This window comes from Oryctolagus cuniculus, chromosome 9, assembly GCF_051225735.1.
Source record: "Oryctolagus cuniculus isolate XC-2025 breed Fujian yellow rabbit chromosome 9, ASM5122573v1, whole genome shotgun sequence".
Classification (NCBI taxonomy): domain Eukaryota; kingdom Metazoa; phylum Chordata; class Mammalia; order Lagomorpha; family Leporidae; genus Oryctolagus; species Oryctolagus cuniculus.
The window spans coordinates 83554083-83562500 of record NC_142875.1 but is presented as its reverse complement, the minus strand read 5'-3'; the positions used below and the strand labels follow the sequence as shown (position 1 = coordinate 83562500).

The 8418-nt window shown below is 46.5% G+C and overlaps 1 long non-coding RNA gene across 1 annotated transcript; it reads left to right on the top strand.

Moving 5' to 3' along the window:
• Positions 1-2128: 2128 nt before the first annotated feature.
• Positions 2129-5365, top strand: LOC138843833 (uncharacterized). Its single transcript, XR_011378857.2, has 2 exons — positions 2129-2457; positions 4828-5365. It is a non-coding gene; the product is annotated as an uncharacterized LOC138843833 (long non-coding RNA).
• Positions 5366-8418: the final 3053 nt, after the last annotated feature.

The following is an 8418-nucleotide window of genomic DNA, read 5'->3' as shown; positions in this document are numbered from 1 at the left end:
GTGTCAGAACTTCAGTTTTAGGAAGCTTCCTATTCCTTCTTTAAATGTTGCTCTGCTCCCCCCTCTCAATTTTCGCCTTTGAGGACTCTTAAAGTTGGCTGCCCGGCCCCCTGAGTGGGCAGTGTGCATTCCTTACTTCTCATTCTTCCACTCTATTTAATTTTTTAAAATCCCTGGGAGGTTTCCCCCATTACCACTCGCATATTTGTCGCACGCACTGACTTCAGTGTCAGCAGTGGTATACGCTGACACCATCGCACAGACTGCTGGTAACACAGGTGGACGTGGCTGCCTCTTTCTGTCCGGCTCCATTCACGGGGACAGTCAGGAGGAATACGCCTACCGGGGTGACTGTGTTCTTTCCGGAACAAGCGCTGGCTCCTTGGGCCTGCCCCACCTACCAGGCGGCCAATCGCAGGCAGTCAGCCGATCAGAACACGCGCAAATAAGGCAAAGGCAGAGCTTCCCAGTGATCCTATATCAGACTGCCACCACGGAGCCTTCTGAACCTCTTCTGGTTCCGAGCGCCGCCCCGTGCACGCGTCATGCATCGCGCAGATAAGCTCTCTCACGTTCACCTTGTCTAACGTGTTTTCTTGGAACAGAGCTGGCATGTCTGAACTCAGTACGTTATCACACTACCACTGATGCTGTCGATCCAGTCCCTCTACTTCCTCAAGGTCTCTCCGATGACTTAGCAAGGTGGGTCCCCATAGCGCGGACCAAGATGTTTCAGACATGTGGTGGGCGCAATGATGCTGAGTTCCAGCTGTGGGGGAGCTGCTGCTCCATGGTCCCTGGATATGGGATTCTCCTGCCTGGGGGCATGGCCAGAGGCCTGCAGGGTGAGGGGCCTGTCTGTCTCAGGGCAGTGTGGTGGGGCATGGCTGAGTACAAAGGATGGCTGAGGTTTTGCTGGGTGTGAGATCTTCCTGGGGTCTTTGAGGTAGCTTCTTCGGGGATTTATATCACTTCAAAACTTGACAGGATGTGGATTTTCTTCTCTCCTGGGTATATGTGTGCTTGTGTAAGGCTGGCTTAAGGGTGCCCCCACCTTACCCAGATAACTGATTCAGAGATGAAAGATGTTTTCTCTCTTTATAGAAGTGAGCACTCATCATAGTGATTTGAGTAAGAGAGTTAAACAGGGATTTCTTTTTTTACTTTTTAGACCAGCTGTCATTAGTCAGGCAACATTTTAACAAGTCAAAAATTTGCTTAGGGGAGGGGCCAGCGTTGTGGCACAGGTGTTGGGCCGCTGCTTGATGCTGATTGCTATACTGGAGCACCAGTTAGGATCTTGGCTGTCTGCTTCCAGCCCAGCCTTCTGCTAAAGCTCCTGCCTGGGAAGGCTGGCCCAAGTGCTTGGGTCCTGCCACCCATCGGGAGACCTGAATGGAGTTCCCTGCTCTTGGCTTCGATCTGGTCCAAACCTTGCTGTTGCAGCCATTTAGGGAGTGAACCAGCAGAAGAAAGGTCGATCTTTGTCTTTCTTCCTCTCTCTCTGTTGCTCTTTCAAATAAAAAACTAATTTAAAAAAATTGCTTAAACTATCTAGCCATTTTTTAGAGTGAAGCTGTGGATTATGTCAATGATTCTGTTAATTATCTTACTTTTTCAGAGGCCTGTCACACTGGTCTACTCATACTTCCAATTTTCCCCAATATTCAGAATTTTCTAGCCCCTGAGAGGATCAAATGGATTCCAGGCAATACTATCGGTTGATTCTAGCTTCAAATCCATCTAACTTTCTACTAGAGAATCCATCCAGGAGGTTCCAGGAAATTTCACTCCCATCCCTGGGGGTGTGCCATGTGGTCTAGGCTGAGCCAATCAGTGCCTTCCACTTATTAGAACACAGACAGTGGTGACAGAGGCGGCTCCTGGTTTGCAGCCACAGCTCCAGGATGTGGGGGAGAAGAGGTGTGAGCAGGTGGCCAGGTGGCTTTTCTATTCAGTGTCCTCAGGATTTCTCCTGGATGTTTCTCTTTTCCTTGTAGTGAATTTATTAGGAAAATTAACTTTTTAGGATATGACTAGCAAATATTTTTGTTCTAATGTGCCCTTTGACCTTGATTAAGGCATTTCTTTCTTTCTTTCTTTCTTTCTTTTTTTTTTTTTTTGACAGGCAGAGTGGACAGTGAGAGAGACAGAAGAGACAAAGGTCTTCCTTTGCCGTTGGTTCACCCTCCAATGGCCGCCGCGGCTGGTGCGCTGTGGCCGGCGCACCGTGCCTATCTGAAGGCAGGAGCCAGGTGCTTCTCCTGGTCTCCCATGGGGTGCAGGGCCCAAGCACTTGGGCCATCCTCCACTGCACTCCCTGGCCACAGCAGAGAGCTGGCCTGGAAGAGGGGCAACCGGGACAGAATCCGGCGCCCCGACTGGGACTAGAACCTGGTGTGCTGGTGCCACAAGACGGAGGATTAGCCTACTGAGCTGCGGCGCCGGCCAATTAAGGTATTTCTTGATCATGTATAAACTGAACAAATTTTAAACAGCAGAACGTGTCCATAATTCCTTAGCTCTTATAGATGGATGCTGTTCTTAGGTGTAAGTATGTGAAATTTTTAGTGTCTGGGTCCTTTAACTTAATGTTTTCAAGGTTTGTGCACATTAGAGCAGGGTGCAAACATATCAGTCCTTTGATAGCAAAATAATCTCCATTGTTTTGATACCACCATACTTTACAGGTGAAGGCCATACGTAGATTTGAGACACCATCATATTGTAGAGTAACGGGGGGATTACTGACGGAAGATCACCGTGTGGCAATCTAACCTCAACTGTAGTTGCCCAGGGATTGAAACTAACAGAAGAGATGACTAAGAGATTAACTCATTACATCTAAGAGAAACCTACAAGGGGCCCTGCAGTGTGACTCAGCAGGTTAAGATGCTGTCAGGGTGCTGGTGTCTGATAGCACAGTACCTGTTCAAGTCTGGCTGCTCTGCTTCTGGTCTGGTTTGGGGTTAATGTGCTTGAGAAGGCAACAGAAGATGGCCCAAGTACTGTAACCCCTGCCACCCAAGTGGATGGATGAGCCCCTCCACTCCAACTCACATGGAGTTTCCAGCTCCTACTTCAGCCTGACCCAGTCCTGGCTCTTCCAGGTTTGAGGGGGAGTGAACAAGCAGGTACAAGATGTCTCTCTCCCTCTGTGTGCGTGTGTGTGTGTTGTGTGTGTGTATGTGTCTCCCCTCCTTCCTATCCTATTGCTCTGCCTTTCAAGTTAATAAATAAGTCTTAAAGATTTGTTTGTTTATTTATTTATATGAAAGGTAGAGTTACTGAGAGGAAGACACACGCACACATAGAAAGAGAGAGAGATCGTCCATCCACTGGTTCATTCCCCAAATGGCCACATGGCCAGGACTGAGCCAGGCCCAAAGCCAGAAGCCAGGAACTTTATCTAGGTCTCTCTTGTGGGTGGCAGGGTTCCAAGTACTTGGGCCACCTGCCACTGCTTTTCCAGGCACATTATCAGAGAGCTGGATTGGAAGTGGAGAAGCTATAACTCAAACTGGCATACATATTGGATGCCAGGGTCTCAAATGGTAGCTTAGCCCACTGTACCCCAACACTGGCCCTAGTGAATCTTAAAAAAATAAACTTCAGAGACTTAAATTCATGGATTGATGGGCAAAAATTGTTTTCTAAGTTTAAGAACTCAGCAAGGTTCCATTTACGCTTTTCTTGTCCTGATCAAGATGCAGAGAGAAGGTTAGAAATGCATTGTGGGTGCATTTTGGAGGTCAAGTTTAGGGAAAGCCAGCCTTGAGTGGTGGAAAGGGCAAATGTTTTGCAGGGAGACAGTGCAGGTTCAAATCCTATTTATGATTTATGAAATGCTTAATCTTGCTGGGATTCATTTCCCTCACTTGGAAAAATAATCATATTTAAGTTCCTAGGGCCAGACATGTAGAAAATGGTAGCTGTTATCTTGTACTTCTTCCATAAGTAGGACAAACTTGGACTCATTAAAAAAGTGTTGTCACGCTTATTTCTCGCTTTTCTTGAAAGGAAAAAATGACATGCCTCTTCAGACTCAATAGCTCAGAAAGGAAAAAGAAAATGAGCACATGGTACTTTCCAGAGAACCAAGATTTCTTACTCAAAATTCAATCATAGCCGCATAATGAGGGTGGGGCACTGCCTTCTTGGATCTCTTATTGCTAAATTTACTAGCTTTCATCTGAGAAAATGAGGGAGGCTTGGGCTCACCTCCTTGAATACCACTGCAGATGTCTCATGCCCCTGATAATGTCCTGTGCGACCTTGAAGAGACTAACAATAAGAGAGATGGACGCCAGTGGAACGCTCAGCACATTCTCTGCATCCTTTCACAAACTTTCAGGACAGTTTCTTCATTCTTCACTCGTAAACTTGGTGCTGCTTCCTCTCCGGCCATATTTGAATCCCCACAATAACGTGATTTATTCACCTGTAGGACCAGAGGAAGAGGGAAAATGGCGGAATACGGCTGGCTAGCTCTCACCAGCGCCCCCTCTGGCCACTCCAGCAATGGCGCCCTGGTGAACAAGGCTTGGGAGCGGGTACAGCCAGAGCCTGGAATATCAGGCTAGAGCTTGGTGGCTTCTGACCCATTTCCTATATGTGCTGTTCTGATCAGAGTAACAGTGAAAGTCTGCAAATACTGTGCAATAGAAGTGGTGTCTTGGGTAACACTAACAAGTTTGGCATGAGGTTTATGGAGAACCAAACCTGCTTAGAGAATGCCAAATTTTTTCAGCCGAAATGCTTGATAATTAACCACTTTTTATTTGTTAAGTTAAAACCTGAGTTTCGCTTTTCTGATTTTTTTGACAGTATAGAAGGCCGAGGCTGTGGTACTCCCGAGTGTGATGTGTCACTGCTACACTCAAGTTTCACCGTCCCCAGTGCCTGGCTGCCCTGACTTAGGAACTGAGTGCAGCTGTCAGTCACTCAGAATCAGAGCCACTCGAGCTGAGCACATTCACTTCTCCAGGTCATGGGAGAACTCAGAGCTTGACCTTGGGCGTCTCGCTCCTCTTACACCTGATGTTGAATTTGGTCGTATTCGTGTACACTGCTGAAGTGCTTGATGCTTCTCAAGAGGTGTTTCTTCACCCCACAAGAAGCAGAGGAGATTTCATGGTCCTCACATTGTACAGGAGAACGCTGGTGTCAAAAGAAATGGATGGGTTTTCTTTCATAGACCCTTTACCGACTTGGATAATAACCGGTTTATAGAATCACTGAGTCTGCAGGAGGTACCACACATTAGATTCACGCTGCAAAATAAATTTGAGTTACATTCAATTTTCAAGTGTAAAAATGACATCGTAAATTTGTTGGAAGACATTAAAAAAGAATATTGCCATAACTGGGGGAGGTGGTGGAAGACTTTATAGCTAGGACTGCCAATGGGAAAGTCATAACGGATACTGTTGCTGGGTGTGAGTACTTGAAGCACCTGTTCTCATGCACACACTCACAGAACCACCAACTAGTGAAAAATACAGCAAATGTAAACTAAAAAAAATTAATATATTTAATATGCAAATAACTTTTTTTTGACAGGCAGAGTGGACAGTGAGAGAGACAGACAGAGAGAAAGGTCTTCCTTTTTGCTGTTGGTTCACCCTCCAATGGCCGCTGCGGCCCACACACTGTGGCCGGCACACCGCACTGATCCGATGGCAGGAGCCAGGTGCTTATCCTGGTCTCCCATGGGGTGCAGGGCCCAAGCACTTGGGCCATCCTCCACTGCACTCCCTGGCCACAGCAGAGAGCTGGCCTGGAAGAGGGGCACCGAGACAGAATCCAGTGCCCTGACTGGGACTAGAACCCGGTGTGCTGGCGCCGCAAGGCAGAGGATTAGCCTAGTGAGCTGCAGCACCAGCCCAAATAACTCTTACAAACCAATAATTAAAAGATTAATCCATATGCTGACAACAGACATAAGTAACAAGTTCACATTGGAAAAAATAAAAATGGCCACTAAACATAAAGAAATACATTTTTAAAGCTTTATTTTATTTATTTGAAAACCAGAGTGATGGGGGAGGAGAGAGAGAGAGAGAGTGAGAGAGATTTTGCATCTGCTGGTTCACTCCCCAAATGGCCACAGTGGCTAAGACTGGACCAGGCCAAAGCCAGGAGCCAGGAACTCCATCTGGGTCTCTCACACAGGTGTAAGGGACCCAAGCACTTGGGCCATCTTCTGCTGCATTCCCCGGAGAAGCTGCTCAGAGCTGGGTCAGAAATAAAGCAGCTGTGATTCTAACAGGTGTTCTGATATGGATGTTGGCATCACAGGCACTGGTTTAACCTGCTACACCACAATGTCGACCCCAAGAAATATTTTTAACTTTCATGGCAACAAAATGAAAATAAGAAAACAGCAATAAAAGTCTCCTGTGTGATGGAAAAAAAGTGAAACAATGCAAGTCCTCAGTGCTGGCCAGGACTTGGGTAACTCAGCCCCTTGGTGCCACTCCTGGGAACTGGGGCATTTTGCTCCAAAATGCAGGAGAAAGAGCTTGGCATCTGAGCCTGTCTAGGCTTGAATCCTCAGCAAGTAACTGGACAAGCTGCCAAAGACCTAAGCGCAAAAAAATGTAAATGGTAGCATTTAGTTCATAACAGTGAAAAAGGAGAAACAGCTTAAAATACTGACAATATAGGCTCATATATTAACCCATAGAAAGAAAGAATACCAATACTATGAATAAGTTGTTGTAATTTTACTTAAGAAAGATGTGTATATGTGTATATGTGTGTGTGTATACAGTCATTATGTATGTGCAGTGATGTGTGTGTAAACACACCAGTTGTGCTGCCAGTCATTTAAAATATAGCATATACAATCACATACACAACTTGGCAATACTCAATAACAAACAACTGTGTTACTGGTGAATGTGTTTACTATACTTTCTCTTACTATTTCTTAAATATTTTTTTATTGGAGAGGCAGAAAGAGAAAGAGAGAGGAACAGAGAACTTTCATTTGTCAATTCACTCACCAAATATCCACAGTGGCCCAGGGCTGGGCTGGGCTGGGCTGGGGCTGAAGCTGAAGTCAAGAGCCAGGAGCTTACTCCAGGCCTCCCATATGGGTGGCAGGAACCCAATCATTCAAACTAGCACTGCTTCCTTCCAGGGTCTGCAGTTATAGGAAGCTGGGATCAGGAGGGGGAGTCAGGACTCAAATCCAGAAACTCTGATATAGGACATGGGTATCTTAACCGGCATCCTAACCATTAGGCCTGACGCCTGCCTCTATCCTTATTTTAGTGTTTTTCTCCTACTTATACAGAAAGTGTTTCTTGTAAAACAATACACCATGTTACACCAGCAGCAGCCTGAACATCCCTTGTTGACTAAATTTCTTGATTGTGTCACTTGATTTCATCCTGTGTTTTGCTTAATTGTGGCCATGGGAGGAGCAGGCTCTACCATATGTAAATGCCGTGTAGCCCAGTATGCCGTAGCCTCTATGTATACATTAGCTTCATGTGAGTCTGCTCCATGGTGTTCTTAATGGTGAAACTCCCTAACAACACAGCTCCGGAATAGACCCCCATCTTTGAGTGATGCATAATTGTAGACAGGTAGATGGATAAATAGGGCCAGGCACTGTTCTCATGCTTTACATAAACAGCTGAGTTAACCCCCATGAAGTGGGTACTGTCACAGACTTCATCAATGAAGGGCTGAGGCTGAGAAAGGGAGGCACTTGCCTAACGTTACACATTGGCTTCAAGGAGGTAGGATTCAGAACCAGGCACTGCGGCCTCAAAGTCCCTGGTTTCACGCAAACAACACTGTGCCAGAGGACAGAGTGCAATGCTCTCTCCATGCCCTCTGCTTTGCCTGGATGGAGAGAGGCCGGGGGACACCTGAGGTCCCACCTTCAGCACTCATCTCTTCATGGTAGGATCAGAGAGGGGGCTTTTGTTCATTAGTTGAAACAAATTAAAGCAGCAGTTTCTGCACTTAACACCAATCACTTGGTGGTAAAACACAGAAGTCTTGTTAAAGTGGCAAAGTTGAGCGAATGTTCGTTTTTCCCCTGGTTCCCCTGTTTAGGAAACTCACAGGTTAAGATAGGGTGAAGGGAGGGCAGCTTAGCTTTCCCAGGGCCTGCTCTCTGCCAAGCCCTTGATTGTGAAGCCTCATAAACAAGCAAAATATGTGCAGGGAGTTCTGTTGTTGTGTTTTTCATTCCATGTCTTCTGGAACATTCTGTGCCTGTCATGTGTTTGCCTCTAGAGGGATAACTGTGCGAGGCCCAGCATTCCAAAGCGCTGAGTCCGGAGCACGAGTTCAGGTCCCTGGTGTGATGGCTACCCTTCTCGCTGCTCTGTCGGCCCTGCATTGCCAATCCTTGTCATTTTTGCTTAGGGTTTGTTCAAAATCCCCAAGGATATC